At 42.0% G+C, this 17,708-nt stretch overlaps 1 pseudogene across 1 annotated transcript; it reads left to right on the top strand.

Moving 5' to 3' along the window:
* Positions 1–4,601: 4,601 nt before the first annotated feature.
* LOC309585970 (nuclear receptor subfamily 0 group B member 2-like) lies at positions 4,602–9,854 on the top strand (annotated as a pseudogene). The gene is made up of 2 exons: positions 4,602–5,207; positions 9,601–9,854. The product of its transcript is annotated as a nuclear receptor subfamily 0 group B member 2-like (transcript).
* Positions 9,855–17,708: the final 7,854 nt, after the last annotated feature.

Below are 17,708 nucleotides of genomic sequence, written 5' to 3'. Positions count from 1 at the left end.
TAACATTTTCAGGTTTCAGGATCTTCTACTCTATCAGCAGCCTAGTCCTTGCTAGGGAGAGACTGTGACTGTCCTTCTCTGGGTTTGAGCATTTGAAATTAATTTCCTTAGCCATAAGTTCACAGGACTCTTTGCTCAGAACTATACTGGTCTCTGGCAAAGTTTTCAGTCTTTCTCCTTCACCTCTGCTGGACCCCATGATTCTCAGAAATCTGGCTCTTTCCCCAAAGTATCTTGACAGCAGAGCCTCACACATGGAGATAGAAAAAATTAATTTAAAATTTACAATATATATATATGACTCAACATCTCTTCTTTCTCCCCAGTTTTGTCAGAGCAACCTATTCCTAAAGAAAAAATTGCCTAAAGGCTGGCAAGATCTTGCCCTTATTGGCCTACAGTGGTGCCAGTCAGGTAAAGGTTTAACAGATTGAGTATCCCTTGTATGTAATACCAGAGAATTATCAGATTGTAAGTACTCTGACCTCATAGAAAATCCAAATTTTGAGATAGATCTGCTTTCTTCCTTTTCCCCAGTTTGAACAGACAGACACTTAATTCAAGAATTATTGGTAGAGAAGTTATCCTACGGCAAACAGTGAGGGAAGTCTGGGCATGTTAATTTTATCACAGGGAAAATTCAATACATTAGTCCTATGCTTCTGGCAGAAGGCATCTTCCTATCTTTTTGCCCCCTATACATTTCAAAATAAAATGAAAGAGTTTGGGATTTAGTTTCTTGGGCCTTGCTCATCTGATCATAAATGAAATGTATAAAGGCAAGTCTGAAGATATACACCACATATCTCTTCTGCCATCTAACCTTTGCTCGCTAATCTGTGGTATTTATAGAGTGCTAATCACTAGATTAGGCATTTATCTTCAATGATAAAAGACAGACTTAACTTTAATGTGATAGTGGGCTCCATACTACATTAAAAAGTTTATCATCTTAACCACTCTTCTCAGCAGGGGAGAGGGCTGAAGGAGCAGCTGCCTTTTCAGTGCTTCTCTGGAGATGGCATTGCTAGCCAGGAGCATTTTCTAACTTTGCTTTGCAGCATGTTTCACCAGCTGAGCAATTATAAGTGGTACATCTATCTGTATTTAAAATGACAGATGGTGCCTGTCCCAGTGCTGATAAGGGTGACTGTACAAACACCATCTCCTCAGTGGGGGAGCTGGAGAAAAATGGCACAAACTCGTACAAGGTCACTTCTGATTTATTTTAGAATCTCTACATCCCAAGGTGTGCCCTTACAAAAATTGCCAATTTACCCTTGTAAAAATTTTAATATGAAGAAAGCAAACAATTGGTGTTGGGCAGTGTAAAAGCTATTCATGTCTCCAGATCCATGCCCATTTCTGAACATGACTTAAACCAATCCCTTACCTGTCACCAAGGGAGAAACGTCCCAGAAGCAGCACATCTGCTATGGTGTGCAAAGTGATTAAAAGGTTCTGAACCCATGTTACTGCAAGGCAGGTTAGAGCTATTAAAAAATCGTGGAAAGAGCTTACTTATCCAGCTGGGTTTGCTTGATTTTGCTTGTTTGTTTGTTGTTTTGTTTGGGGGATTTTTTTTGTTTCTTTCTTTCTTTGCTTGCTTAAACAACATGAAGAGCCCTTTTGGGTTTATTTATGCATATGTATACAAAGAAGTCTCTTGCTTCTTTAGATTTATAAGAAACTGAAGACTTACGTTCCTGTGTCATCCTGTCTTCTGCCTGAGGAGCACCGCAGAGCTGTTATTTACTTGCTGTGCTAATATTTTAGTCTCGTATTTGGTTATAGCTCCAGATGGCACATGTTTGCATTCACATTTGCAACAGCTGAGCTATGGTCGGGCAGCATAAAATGTCTAACAAAATGTCCTTGGTTTAAAATGAAGATAAACGCTCCCCCTACTTCAGTCAGTGAGCAGCACCCGCCAAAAAGTCACTTTAAGTGCTGCTCCAGTGTTTCTTGAAACAAAGAACAGCAGGACATGAGTTTAATATAGATGCCTTGGGTAGGTTTTTAGGATTGGGCTTCTTAGAACTCCTGTTCACATCAAGATTTGGGGCAGAAGTTGAGAGACACTTGCCTTCTATCTAACTCACTCACCAGAGGCAAATTTAAAACAGGCCTGGTTTCAGCGATAGACAACAGTTACAGTGCGGATTTCACTGCAGGGCACCTGCCTCTCTATTAATTTGCCACTTTTATTCAAATGGCTATCATCAAAAAGATGCTGATTCTAGCAGATATAACCAACCAAAGTACTTTATGCACATGCTTACCCTCAATCACTTAAGCTTCAAGAAAGGCTGAACATGTTTAAATTAACTGGATTCATTATTCATGTAGACTTGCTTCAGATATAAGGGCCAAATCCTACTTTTAGATGGCATTCTCATAAGCTAAAGACACTGTTTCAGAACTTGTTTAAAAGCTGAGCAGGCTTCAACGTGGGCCTGACATTTCCCAGTATCTGCCTAGCCAAAGCTGGCAGTCTGAATGGTGGCTCTTGGTTTCTCTAGCTGAGAAATGTATGCCTTTATTGCTCAAGAAAGGTGAAGGAAATGTAACCCTTTTAGAAAGATAATGGTTTTATTACTGTTTCCTCTTTTTAAGGCTGCTAGAGAGATCGGCTGTCCTCAAAAGTACCCGTGACATGGAATTCACCCAACTCCTCCCAGAAAATTGTTGTATAAAACTCCTAGGGATTTGTGTTCTGAAGTGATATGGATGTTTATAGGCCAATTAAATGTTTGCAAGTGAGAGCAGAGAGATAAGAGGTCACTGAATCAAGGAATATGTGCATATATCAACCTGGTGTGACTCCAGACAGGCTGCTGTCAGTTTCCTAGGAAGGTGTTTCCTTCTTATAGCCCATATGAAATAATAGTAGATTTATGAAATACAGCAAGCTATAGAGAGGGTGAATACGGATTGATTGATTCCCTTTTTTTTCTCCACAGTAAAAGAGCAAGAAGGCACCAGATCCAGTAAATGTCATGTTTGATCAAGTTTTGTCTCGCTCACAGGCATCCACAGAGTTCCTTGACATAGGCTGATGTAGATGTTCATGTGGCTTTGGGAGCAGGCTGCAGAAGAGCATAGGTTAGAAATTATTTGAAAGTTATTAAATGCACAAAACCATTCTGGTTTGGGATTTCCCTAAGCTGCAAATTATTGAAGACAAGAAAAATAGCCATGAGAAGAGTGGTATATGTCATACACTCTTCCTGAAAGAGTCATGTTTGGCTACTGCCAAGGTAAGGATAAGATTGCCATGTAAGCTCCCCTAGCCCCAGGAATGGACAGCAGCAGGGAGCTGTTTTATGAATGGGGAGGTGAACAAGTAAACCCCACCAGGTATTCAATGCTGTGTGTGCCCTGGACCTCCACAGCAGTCAGTAGTAGCTGCACCTCAGCAGCACTACACTCCTAAATTTCTCAACTTTGGAGCAGTCACCTCTTTCTCCATTTTTTAACTCCTCAGAAGGGGAAAATTTTGCAACATAAATATCATGAAGACGTAAATAAATGAAAATTTTAAAATGGCCCAGCATGGAAAAAAAAAATCCTGTTGTAGCAAAACCCAAATTTGCAGCTATGCATCTGATGGAGGGGGGCTCTTACATGCCAAAGGCTTGGAGATCTGTCAAATGAAGACCTTCAGGCTGTTGTTTTTAATGCTTGGTTTTTGCTAAGACATGCTAAGAGCCCAGATGGTAGGAATGCATAAACATTATGCTTGGTGAAAAAAACTTAGTACCTTTTCCCCTGTATAAGAGCAAGCAAGAGAGTGTGAAGTAACAAAAACCTGAAGTTCAAGTTCTTCTTATTAAGGCAGAGTTTCTTTCTTTCCTGCTGCTTAGTGTTCTCTGAGGTTGAGTGAAGAGTCCTGACAATTCAATCATTCAGCTCTTGAGCTGCTATAGAAGTTCACATGTACAGCAGTATGAATTGCCATTTTTTCTTCATCAGTTTGTATGAGGAGAATTTAATTACACGGCCTGTCTGGGAGAAACATTCTAAAGTTAAGGAGGAAACTGTACTGGATGTCTTACGTTGTCTTGTTCTGCATCGCTGCCCAGATGCCCAGACACCATTCCCAGAGGCATTTAAAAGCATGCAAATGTGGCACTTGAGGACATGGTTTAGTGGTGGACTTGGCAGTGCTGGGTTAATGGCTGGCCTTGATGATCTTAAAGGTCTTTTCCAACCTAATAAATTCTATGACTCTTAAGCCCTCATATTCTGAGTTTGAAACAATCATTTGTGAAATGCAAGAGAGAACACTGTCATGAGCTCCAACAGCTGACTTTCTCTGAAGTCTCTCTCAAATCTCACAGAAACAAGAGGTAATTCTGAAACACAGGTTTTCCATCCCCAGGACTGTCCCCAGGACTGGCCCACACCACCTGCTGCCCTGGGGCTACAGCAACCTGCAGCCACGCCTTGTTCGAAACACACTGGTGCAAGCAAAGTTCAAGGTAACCTCATGGATCAGGGTCATACTGCTTTTCAGCACCTGCCCGTGTGTATGCTAGCACACAATGCCTCCCTGCATGGCAGAAATGCCCTCCCCTGCTGCTGACATAGCTTCAGACATGCTGTTTCCTGCCACAGGGAACTCTGCCTCCATGGCTGTCAAGATCCCAGCTGAGAAATCTGGGAAATGCCAGAGTGAGACACACCATTCTAAAAGCGTCCTGTACCAGATCCTTAACAAAGAGCATGGAAGTGAGACCAAGTGGCACCAGCAGCACTGCAGTCCCCACTGCTCCACAGGAAGCAAAGGCTGCCCTTGTTTGGGCAGGAGAAGAGTTGTCCTGAAAACACCAGAAGCCACATGCTGAAAAGCTTCTGAAGTGCTGTTGAAGACTTCAACTTTTATTAGAAACTTACCTTCCTTTTATCACATGCCTTGGGAGGATCAGTTTGTCCTCATACAACAGAACTGGGCCCCTCTTTTTGTTCTGGGTGTGGCACAAGAAGGGGTGGATTTTGACCTGAGAGAGATTCCAGCCATTAGTTTATTGAAAAAAATCCTCTTTGTCAGTCTTTGACAGCTATGAATGAACTGGGCAGCTCATCAGCAGGAGCATCTTTAGCAGAAGTTCAGAAGATGAAGAATTTAGTGTGGAAATTCTGGGACCTGGACATAAGTGCAAAATAATATGCCTCTCTTAAAGGAATTATTCTTTTTAATTCTGCTAAGTCCTCCAAGAACTTACATAGATGATTATGTGCCTAGAAAGATATTTGACATTTTCATTTACATATAGGCAAATGTTTAGTTTTATTCTTTTCTATGACTGTAGTTAAATGTTCTCAAACACCTGTATTCCACGATTTAATGGTTTTTCTGCCTGATGTGGTTTATTTTGGTTCCTTCGACATGTGCAGTAGGTCACTCACTGTAAGCCAAAACAACCTCTATTAGACAAATTTTAAGTCATGAAGAATTAACTGTGTCACTTCAAACTGATTTCCAGTTCAAAGGTAATAAAGCAGCCTCACCCTCACTTCACAGCAAAGGAGAGATGGTACCTGGGTACGTGATGTGAACATTAGAAGTATTTTAACAAAGGCTCCCTCACTGGAGGAGAAGATAAAATAACCATCTGACTTTCATCAGTGAGGAAAAGGATGCTGTGTTGAGGTTACACAGCCTTTATTTATTTATATCCTTTATTTATATAATTTAGTATGTCTACATTGAAACCCTGGGACAGCAGTCACAGAGCAAACTAGGACTACTGATTGCATCCTCTCGCTTCTGATGCCAAGTTCAAGCTCCTTAGGAAGGAAGGTTGCCTCGGTCAGCACCATGGAGTGCATGAGTCAGTAAAAGCTGAGCTCTAAGTACACTAAAGTAAATGGAAAGACTTATTGACTCCAGCTTGCGCTGGCTCAGACCCCCGGCTCCTTCCACAGCAATCACTGCTCTTGGCTGCACTGTCAGCAGTGTGCTATACTTGGGACTGCACCAAAAGGATACTTGAATGCTTCGGTTGTTCCATTATATTGCTCGTGGTGGATGGTTTATAGGCTGCTCAAAGGCTGTGTGACTTTATATTTGTTTCCAGTGGGATTCAAATTCTGATTCTTGAGGTGTAATGTCATCCAGATGCTTGGTATTGCCTTGAGTGTCTATGCTGCAGCATCAAACCAGCAGAGTTTGTTTCAGTGCAAACTTTTTTCACAATAAAATCAGGCTGAAAGATCTGGGGGATGATAAGAGGAGAAAGGCCTCATCTACAGCAGCTTACACAGTTTAACTAGCTGGCATTTTTATTGTCTCTGTGGGTAAAATGCAATTTTCACCTAAGTAGAAAGTAGCAGAAGCAGGGTTATGTTCTGGATTTGTGCCTTCTAAGGCCTGCTGCTTCCCCCGGGTGCTGTATGAGAGAGCCAGCAGCCCTTGATTCTGTCTGCAAGCACATTCCACAGTGTCATTCAGCTCTTAGGTGGATGACCCTATTCTCTAGAATATTTCTCCATGAGCTGCAGAAGGCAGCCTGGAGAACTTCAGTTAATCCTAAATTCAGTTAAGCCTCCATATGAAACAGACTCACCATCTAACTCTGGGCTGAAACAGGTACTCAGAGTTTATACACAGCCCAAACCACCCTTTGCTGCAAACAAAGCTGTTGTTTCACAATTACTATTTTTAATAGTTTTTCAGCACTTTCCACCAAACTCAGAAAATGTTTTCTACATATTTGCAACACATTTTCAAATTTTTCTGGTTTGGCTTGATGTTTGGCAAAATGTTAATATTTTTGCAGGCTTCAGTTCTAAGAGGATTTCAAGAAGCCACCAGCAGTGACAATGGTACAATTGACAATCCAAGAGAGCAACATCTCTCTTGGATTATGGAACCTCATAACCACCCTTAATGTTTTACTTCTTTTAAGACCACCAAAACTGACTGAAGCAATGGGGAAGGGCCAGGTACAGAGCAGTCCAGAGCTGGGTCATGAGCTGGAGTTCAACAGGACACCCAGGCATGCAGCTGTATCAGCAATTGCTTGGAAAAGAAGTATACAACTATGCAAAACTTTGCTTGTACCCTGAGTGATCTCTTGTGACAAAGATATTGTGCTTACTATCATTAGAAAAATCCCCTTGGCAAGAGGGTGGCAGGCAGCATGATGGAGTGTAGAATGTGCTAGAATCATGCTAGAATCATAGAATGGTTTGGTTGGAAGGGAAACTAAAGATCATCTAGTCTAACCCCCCTGTCATTAGGAGTGACACTATCCACTAGACCAGCTTCCTCAAAGCCCCATCCAGCTGGGCCTTCTGGCCAGCTTCCAGGGCTGTGAATATGGCATTCACATGTCTGGGCAAGCTGTTCCAGTGCCTCACCACTCCCACAGTAAAGGATTGCTCTGTACACATCTGGCCTAATCCTGCCTACTTTATTTCAGTTCAAGGCCATTCCCCCTTCTCCTATCACCACAGGCCCTTGTAAAAAGTCCCTTTCCAGCTTTCTTGTAAAGCCCATTTAGGTACTGGAAGGCTGCTATAAAGTCTTTCTAAAGCCTTCTCTTCCGCAGGCTGAACAACCCCAGCTCTCTCAGCCTGTGTTCATAGGAGAGGTGTTCCAGCCCTCTGATCATCTTCAGGGCTGTCTTCTGGAGTCATTCCAGCAGGTCCATGTCCTTCTTATGCTGAGGGCCCCAGAGCTGGAAATAACAACAGAATCTGTGCAGAACCTCAATGTGGGAGGCTCTGGCTGGGTTACTGATTGACCACATCTGGGCCAGCAACAACATGCGAAGAAGAAATTGTATACCCAGCCCCTGAGGGGAAACCAGCACCTCACATCAACAGAATGCAGACTCTCCAGAACATATTGGCATCCCTGCTCTTCCCAGGGGAGCTTTGGCTGGGTAGCTTTGGAGTGGTCTCAGTGTCTGTGGGTTAAGGGTCCAGCTGCAAGGCCTTCTCTACTAGGACCCAGGCAATAAGTCAGAGGAAGAAATAGGACTGTTCTGCCACACAGAAACAGCACAGAGTGAGGTGAAAACATTCTTGTGTTTTTGACAGTTGTCTGAAGAGCAATTGGGATTGCACAGTGAAGAGATGGGAACAGTGAAACACGGTGCTGTTATTATATCAGTGCCATAGATATACATATTTATGTGTGCATATATATTCAAAAACTCCATCAAGGCTGTGACAGGGCTTTTGTTAAAAAAAGAGATACTCCCAAGAGAGTTACAGTTCAGCTGGAAACATGTGTTTTACTGAATATTATTACAACAGATCTCAGAACAAGAAGAGTCTCATTATATGTAAATTAAAACCAGTGTTTGGTTACATAGAAAAGAAGACCAAATGGAGAAATTAAACATATTTGAAGGGATATAAACTATTTCAACTTCATCCTGAATCCACAAAATCCTGACAATTTCCTTTCCATGAAAAATCTAACATTTGGAATTGTGGTAATCCTGGGGGAGATGATGACTTTTCCAAACTCTTCATTTCTGGCTAGCCTGGTTGCAGGTTTGGCTGACACTTCTCCTCTGGAAGTGATGTTTAGGAAGAAGAGAATTGCTGAAGGCTGACAACAGTCAGCCAGTTACAGACTTACAGAAGAAAACCCAACCAGGTTGGTTTTGCCCTAGTACAGGGCACGAGGCAAGAATGCTGAACTTCCACACTTAAATGAATGATCCTGTGTGAAACACTCCCTGCTGTAAGATATTCAGATTCTCTTCCAGGTAGGTATGGAGTCAGTCGCTGTAAAAGATGACAAATGGTGTGTTCTACCTTCTGTCCAGACTGCAACAATCCCAGGAAAGAAGAGATACTGTTATCCTTAGAGAGTGAGGACAGGAGGCAACAGGTTGCTGAGAGCTACATGACAAGGCAATCCCTCCAGAGGCAAAGGATGAACACAGGGTGTCCTTAGCTCTGAGTTCTGGCACCCACAAAAACACTCAGTGAGCCAGCAGGTCACAGGCTTTGGGAGGTATGTGATTGAGGCTCCAGACCATGACTCCACAGGGCAAAGACCACTCCTTCTTCAGAAATGGCTGAGGCAATCCTCTTGCACTTTTTAGATTGTAAATGAAGATACCCACATAGTGTGGTGAACCACAGTGCCCCAGGTTAGTCTTGTAGGCAACAGTAGGATGGAGATGGGGCTGGGTGTACTGGAAACCTATGTCTTGAGGCTGCGAGCCTGCTCACTGCTCCAAACCATCACCTCCATCTCCTGATGTTACCTGAGTAGGGTAGATTAGACCTGGAGTATTTCCACCTGCCCAGACTACTATATCAGCATCATTTGGTGGCTAGACAACACTACAAAACTTCTTCTCCATCTGTACTGAGTCAAAATTACCTGCTTTTTTCAAAGCTGAATTTTAATGTAATGGGCTAGATTCCAATGTGCTTACAATGCTGCCCAATGCTCATTCAAATTATTGAGTTACACATATATTCTTTTTCCAAAAGCTATGTTAGAAAGTGGTTTTTTCTACAGAGAAAGTAATGCTATAAGCCAGAAATACAGACACCCACTATGAAGGGCACAGAACAGAAGTGTTTACTCAGGATTCGTTATTTTACTTTTTGTTTCAACAGAATGTCGTGTCCTGAAATGTCTCCCTTATGTACAAACACTGCAGCAGGAAGCTCAGAAAGCCCTGATGGAGTTTATCTCAACAATGCTCCTTGGAAGCCTTGGAAGGTTTGCTTGGATTCTTCAGGTAATCACCTCTCTTTGAGACATTGATGCAGATGCTATTGACGAGCTCTTCTTCAGGCCTGTCCTAGGAGAGGCCACCCTAAATGTACTATTTAGAGAAACCCGATATATCAAGCCAGACTGGCTTTGAAAACAAATGACATCTGAGCTCTAAGATATTTAATTTTGAAGAGATGAGAGAATACTATGAGCTAAATAAACACATTTTGAACAAATCATTGATGTATATTTGTAAGCCATATATGCTTCGATGATGAAGTGATTTTGTAACATTTTAGAATTAAAAGCAGAGAAAATGAAGCATTTCATGATACTGTGTGCTTTAACCTTGGTCTAAGTATTTAAAGATTCTCTAGGAGCACCAGCATGCTTTGCAGTTGTGCTAGGTTCAACTGTATTATTTCTAGTGAGCATTTTTACAGCAGTTTATACTGTATGCTTTTGGCTTTAAGGACCAGGGGCAATGGCCAATTTTATTCAATTGAAGATAGGTACATAAAAGGCTGATCAATGGTAAAATCAGTATAAATCCTTCCTTTTCCTTGCCAGTCCCTGATCCCAAACCTTTTTCTGTTCCACTCAGAACTCTAGTCCTTGGCTGTAATTGCTGGATGGAGCTCCCCCTTACTACTTTCTTAGAGGTTCTTTTCTAAGTCTTGCAGCAAGCAATGGGCATTAAACCCCTCTAAAAAGTCCTTCCCTAACTAAGGAACTACACAACATGAATCAAAAGTTTGTTGATGGACAAAAGCCATTGTGCAGGATTGTTTCCAGAATGGGAATAACAAAGGCTGAAAGTTACTGTGTCATGCCATAAGTGGCAGAACTGATGTAGCCCAGTTTCCTACATATTTAAGACCTTTTCCCTTTAGCACTCCATGTACCCTCTTATAATTACCCTCACTTCCTTCCAAATAGATGTCAGATATTCCTTGGACAGCAGAAATGCTAAAATATGGTTTCCTACAGATGTGTACAATCTGTTCCTACGTCTCTTACTGCAAGAGTTCCACATCTCCACCTCCAAATGCACTATGGCATGCCCGAAAAATCTCTCTGTCTCCTACCCTTCTGGCTGGAGAACAGGCAACACGTGTTGGGATGGGTGCCAAGTGATGTGTGTGCTGACTGGCCATCTGTCAGGATGAAAAAAACATTGAGCTTATACTTTAGTGGCAATAGGGGAAGCTATTTGTATCCATTTCCTGTCCCGTTCCTCTCCCAATGGTTTCCATGAAATTTAAGGGAATTAATTTCTGAGTTTTTTCAGTACTGGGTCTAACCTAGTTTTGCTTGGCAAGGGGGCTCAAATTCACCAAATGGGGGCTGACAAACAGGGAGACAGACAGGTCAACAAAAAGTATGATAGCTTAGAATGCCTTAGAATGTCAAGCTAAAGTCAAAGGAAAGAGAACTTGTGTACACATATATGTGTATATATATATATGTACCAATGCACATCAACAGAGATGGATGTTGAAAGGACTCTTAGAAGTCAAACAACTACAGGAAAAAAGAAGTTTAAATAATAATAAGAGTTTAGTACCTACCAGTTTTGACAAAAGAACACACATTTTCCCCCCACTTTGTTAACTGAGGAGTAAGTTGCAAAAATAAAGTGGAAAAAGCAAAGCCCAAACAAGACAAACCAACTAAACCCCTGGGTACTAGAGTGATCATGGAAGTAACACCCTCTACACAACTCACCTCCCTATGTCCCTAAGCTAATGAAACCTTTCAGAACTGAATATTTTTGGGCTGATATTTTCCATGGAAAGCCCTCAGAGCAGAAGTTTTTGGTAGCTTTTCTTTTGTTAAAATGGTTCAATAGTACTGCCACAGACGAGCTAGTGCAGGGTAACATGGTTAGTTGTTTGTGATGCTGAATGAAAATATTAGTTCCACACATTTGCTTTTTGTCTGTTCTTCTTAAAATTTAAGCAAGCAGAATACATCCAAAACTGGCATTTGTACCTTTGGTATTTACAGTATCATTCGGTAGCAGATGTACGAGTTTCTCAAACACCTCCCAAGTCCTATAAGCTTCTACCTTTACTACAGATGCTCCACTTGCACCGAGACAGTGCAGCACAGACCAGGGTGGAAGGAGCAGGGCTCAGCTGACCTTGCACATGCAGCCTCTTCTGTAATGGAAATGGGAAGAGCTATGCTCTCATCTCAGTGCTCCCACTGCTGGTGTGAAGAGTGAAGAGAGGGGAAGAAATACCCTCATCTCAGTGGGATGAGTGAGGAATTTCAGAAAGAGGTAAAATGTACAGAAAACATGTAAAATGAGAAACAGCCTTGGGGGCTTAGAGAGAGGAGCAAAAAGGATGAACAAAAAAAGGAGGAGAGAGGGACAGAAGCAGCTCATTAAGAGTGCTCATTTCTATGCAGAATCCAGCTTACCTTCCTAAGTCAAAGGCCTGCTTAATGACTCACCAACAACTTGAACCCAGGAGAGGGTTCATGGTTCTGTAGCCTGAATTTCAGGCTAATGAGAGCACGCCAGACAGTCTCTGCTCACAGCTTTATTTCTTATCAAAACCTGTTCAAGGTCTTTGACTTTATCTACATGATATACAACAGCTTCCACTCAGCTTTCCTTGAACTGGAGGGCACAACGCCAACAAGTTCCCATGGCTTGGCTCACCTGGAAAACAATGCTGTATTTGCTGATGATTCTTTTAGCCTGGTGTGTGTCTATGTAACCAGCTGTCTGAAAAGAATGCCTAGTGCTCCACAGGGAAGATTGTGGTCAACGTCTTGGGTTTTCAAGATGACTTCACCTTCTACCATGAAGACAAATACTAGGCTTCAAAGGGAACTCCCACAAGAACTGATACTCATGGATCTCACCTCACCATGCATTGAATACAAGATTCAGTCCTTCAACAGGTCTTTAATGAAACACATCTTCTTTAGTATGTATACAGTTAAAAACCACAACAACCTTGAGCTAATGCTGTGTAACCAAACATTCCCTATCTCAGACCCGATCATGTAGGGAGCATGAGTTGTAATAATCTTGGTATCTTGTTCAGAGGGGCTGAGATACCACTGTCTTGCTGAGGACAGAGTAAGAACCTGTATTTACTGTACTTAAGCTTCATATGAAGGTGGAGGCTGTGCAGGTACAAGAAACTGGCAGGAACAGGAGAGGTGAGGGATTGTGAGCAGAGGTTAGGAGCAAAAACAGGAGCTCTTCCTGGAAGGTGGAAAGGCGTAGCACCAGAGAGCCTTTGGAAGTCAATGGAAATAATGCATCAGAATGAAGGAGCAGAGACAGAAATGAACAGAAGGCAAGAAGATAACAACAGAAAATCCCTACACCAGAAAAAAAAAAAGAGAGAGAGTGAGGGAGAGAGAAGCAACTAGGAAAGGTTTGTAACCACTTTCTTTAGCTTCTGGAACTGAAAACAGAAGGACTGTTTCTCCAGCTGTGAAATCCACCAACGAAGCATGTGTATCCATCCCCCTCTAGTGCCCAGGAGATGACAGCATTGCCATCACCTAGACTGTGAGCTTGGCTGCTGGAAGCGTGCCAGATAAAGCACCTACCACTGCTGATGACCCAGGCAGAGCTTTCACTCAGACACCTCTCCTCTCCTGTGGCTGACTTATTCAAAATTGTGTATGGCAATATTTTTAAATTGTTAGAAGAAACCTATATTTGCAAAATCAAGAATGAAAAAGTAAATTCAAATTGCTTGTGAAACCTTACTCCAGTCTCCTTCTGAACATGATCATAAACTCTTTTAATGACCTGGTTACAAACTCCTGTGGTTTCCCCTCAGGACTCCCTGCCTTACTTAGGGCAAAGAATGGCCTGTGCTGTGGGAGTTTGTTATGACTGTGAAATGGAGGAGGCTGCTGTCGGCTGCAGCTCAGCTGCTTTTGTTGCAGCACCATCATTGCAGAACCTGAATTAAAATGGATCTGCAGGGCCAGGAACAATGCCCTTACAGTGAAATTGGATGAATGACACCTTACAGACTGTGGGCCAGCCATGTAAATTCAAGTGGCATTATTCCAGAGTAGTATTGTCCCAGGAAAAGATTGCTACTAACAGTGCTGACTGGAGTAAAAGGTTATAGTTTTTCACAGTGGCAAATACAAGACCTGGGAAAGGTCACCACAGGCTGTGTCTCACACTTCCAAAATGATGTATAGTGCTGTAAGCTCTGAAAAATCAGTCTGTGCACACCTGAAGTGCAGGAAGCTTTCAGCGACTCTAATCTAGGTGTTTTCATTCCTCCTATGTAAAAGGAAGTGATAATAATGCCTTTCTTTTTAGACACATCTTTGAAGATTTTAATCAGTGTTTGTAAAGAGCTAACAAATACTGTACTTGAGAACATGAGGGAATCCCACTGAAAATTAATAAATTCAGTGTTCTATGCTAAATTCAGCAGCACACACTAAAATAATGGAGAAGCCTACACACTACAGGGAAAGGATAAATAGAGAAGATACTGAAGATCAAGCTTTAGTAAGCACCAAGTAAGGCAGTGATCCTGTAGCAAAAGTAACATGCCATTTCCAGTGGTGGGATCCATCTTGCAAGAGAGTCACTTGCACTCTTTCTAGAGCATGGAGAGACACATGCTCTGAGGGAGATATGCCTCCCTTCTCTCAGACACCTACCTTAGTTTTGGATGAATCACACTATGAAGTGCTTTACCTCTGCCTATTGATACGGCTGAGGAGCCCACCTGACCATTTGAGATTCACTGCCTAACTTCATATAGTAAAAATGAGATTAATCCTATCTCTGCGGCATATACAGAAGTGTTCTGGATCTGGTTTGCACCTGCAATACTAACTTTAATGTCTTCCAGTTAACGTCAGAAGCATGCTTGGATTTGCAGTCCTGGTCTTCTTTAAACAGTAGGTTTTGGACTTATGCTTTCAGCTAAACATGTATTTCTAATAACAAAAACCTGATCTAGGCTTGGAAACAAAGCTAATTGTGTGATTTTATTCATCTGCCCATAAATGCCTAAGAAGGCACACACAGGACATCACATTTATAAATCTATGTCCTATCTATATTATCTATGTTAATATTTCTATGGACTTTTTTTGTTTGGTTGGGTTTTTTTGTTTTTCCTGTGGAATGCCTTTCTTACCTCTTTTCTAGAAACAAAGATATTTAATTCAAAACCTAAAATTTCACTTTTGCTAGAAAGCACTTGTAAGTTACAATCTCAGACAATTTTATTTGCAGACAGGGCACTCTTGTAGGGTATGGGTGTGTGAAACGTGCAGTTCTTTACTTCATATTAATAGAGGCACACAAGGAAATACATGCCCCTTTTCTATCACAGGTCTGCTGATAAAAGCAGCCTGACTCAGGGGAAAAAATGGAGACAAGTTTCTATAATAAATGTATAGTCTAAAAAAGCATCAATTCCTTTAATGGCAAAAAAGGGATCTCATTGAAGACAGTGTTACTATTTGTACAGAAATCATCAGTCTTTCCCAGTAGGCTAGGAGGGTGAGTCAGTACTTTGGTTTTGCTTGGGCTTGTTATCAACTGTTGTCCTTATTAGGTTGTGATTTTGAAAGTACAAGTTGTCATTCTTCCTGTGTTGTCTCTCTCTTTCTCTGCCTGGGGGGTAGCAGAAATGTTGCAAGATGAAGCACTCCACATCTCACCTAAGATAAGAACATCTTCATCAAAGGAAGACATGGCCACAGCTATCTGCAAGTAATCTCAGGAGCCAAGAATGCCAAGCTTCAAGTAGCATGGGAATGGTCCCCTTTCAGTCACAGCAGAAACAGTGTGACCCACACACACTCATAAACTGTAGATTTTTACTTGGAGGGAAAAACGGAAATCTAGTGTGAAAAATAAAGGTCTTGTTTGTGCAGACGACCACACTGTGAAGGGTCCAATAATCTTTCCTTACCAGGATCTTATTAGCAATAAAACATAATCTGTCATACACCTATAACAGACAAATGTTTGCTTCCAAATATACAAATATTAGTTGGTGCCTTGGAACATGACTTGATGCAGTAGATGGCTGTGGTCACTGTGGCATGAGCAGGGCGTTGCAGATCTGTTGAGAAGCAATGCAGCTCCTGGGATCAAGACACAAAGTGTGATCACAGACAAGGAAGGGATGCTCTAACCAGGAGGAACAGTGGCACCATCTCCACTGTGCAGCGTTGTCTAGGAGCTCAGCACAACTGGGAGGGCAACCAAAGGCGTAAGAGTAAGTTGTCATTCCTGGTGACATGGTACATAATGGTGGTGTATCAGACCAGTCTGCTACCAAACACCAATCTGTCATACAGAAGCAACCACAGAGATGTTGCATGTGGCTCCTGACCATGCTGCTGTGGCACCCTGGACTGGCAGATGTTGGTACTATATTTCTTCTGGGATCTTGAGTCCCCACAGCTCTGCTACATCATCCTGTACAGTCCCTCCATCCCTAATCTATGTAGTTTTCACACTCCTCTGAGGCACCGAACATGTGAGCTCTGCACAGCTTTCTGAGGGTGTGTGGATAGGTGTGGACACCCTCGCCCACACTCCAAGTTGGACGAAAGCAAGCCAGTTCAGATCTGAAAGTCATGTATTTGCACAGATTCAACAACTTGGGTAAAGCCCTGGGCCACTCCAGCTACACAGATTCCAGAAGTGGGTGGCATCCAGTTGGCCTGGAAAGTGAGTGAGGCAAATGTGTGTCTGTCTGCACCTGTCCTGGTCAATATATATGAGTCAACAGCATCATTATTAGGAAAATAAGATTAGGGCAGGGACTAGGAAGGTCCTCCTACAACATCCAATCTGGTCTCACTCATCGTGGATTTCAATTCTGTATATGATTGCATCCCCAAACTTATCAAGTTCCACCTGAAGATAATCTAGGATGTGTTTGCATACCCTCTTCCTAATAGGACAGAGCATAATGGGACAGAGCCTCCTGATCTGATGGCTGGAAACTTTCTAATTCCAGAACTTTCTAATTCCAATTCTAGATTGCTAACATTTTATTATATGTACATACTTTCTACTACCGGTATCAATTCAAACAACTTTTCTCACTCAAGGTGTTGGATATCCAAGATGTTTTTAGACAACTGTGGTGTTCCCTATCCATCTGCCTCTCCTACTCTGATAGGTTGCAACTTCTGGTCCACATCTCAGTCTCTTGTTTTTGACTGATGAGCTAACATTATGCTCACTTGACCTCCTTGATGAATCTCTCTGATACAGAGGTGAATCTCAGGTTTGCTTCCATCTGTTCTTTCCTTCACCTGGAGGTCATTTTGTTTCCTGTTCTATGTCAGTATCACATAAGGCTTCATTGCTTCTTCTGAGACTCCACCTCCTAGCTATCTCAACCATATTCTCCCTCTCCTCTGTTGCAACTGGCTTCCCTAATTTTCTCTTTTGCCATTCCATCATCTGCCTGCTTTTCCACATCCATTCCCATTACTGCAATTTAATTTCTCAATTTTTTCTTCTCTTATCAGTCTTTTTGTTTTTGTTTTTGTTTTGTAACTGCATCCTTCTTCCTCTCTTACCCTTCAGGTTGGTTTCCTAGATCCCAGCCTTAAAGAAAGGAGGAAAATTCTCAGATCTCCTCCTACAAATTGCTACACAAGCCACCCTTGCTGTTGTTTGTTTTGGGAAGGTAGAGCATTGCTTGCAAGAGTAATTTTTCCTTTAGTCTTGCTTATAACAGTCTTTCACAAGAAGCTGAATGTGTGCAGTCGTAGGCAGTAGCTTTGACAATACATATGAAACCACCAGTAGGTCTTGTACCACCTCCTGGCACATTTGAAGGAAAACAACCCTAGGCATTCTTCTACTGCAATGTAAATCATCCCAGTATCTTCAGACCTGAGCAAAACCATTCCTGTTTTCTATCTCATCCTCCTTCTTGCTATCATCTTTTCAGCATGCTAAGGAAAGTGTACTAAGAAAGCATACTTCTTTATTTCCACTAATCTCATCTCTGGG

The sequence above is a fragment of the Coloeus monedula genome (assembly GCF_965178545.1).
Source record: "Coloeus monedula genome assembly, chromosome: 2".
NCBI lineage: Eukaryota > Metazoa > Chordata > Aves > Passeriformes > Corvidae > Coloeus > Coloeus monedula.
The sequence above is the reverse complement of the archived record's forward strand: the minus strand, read 5'-3'. Positions and strand labels throughout refer to the sequence as shown.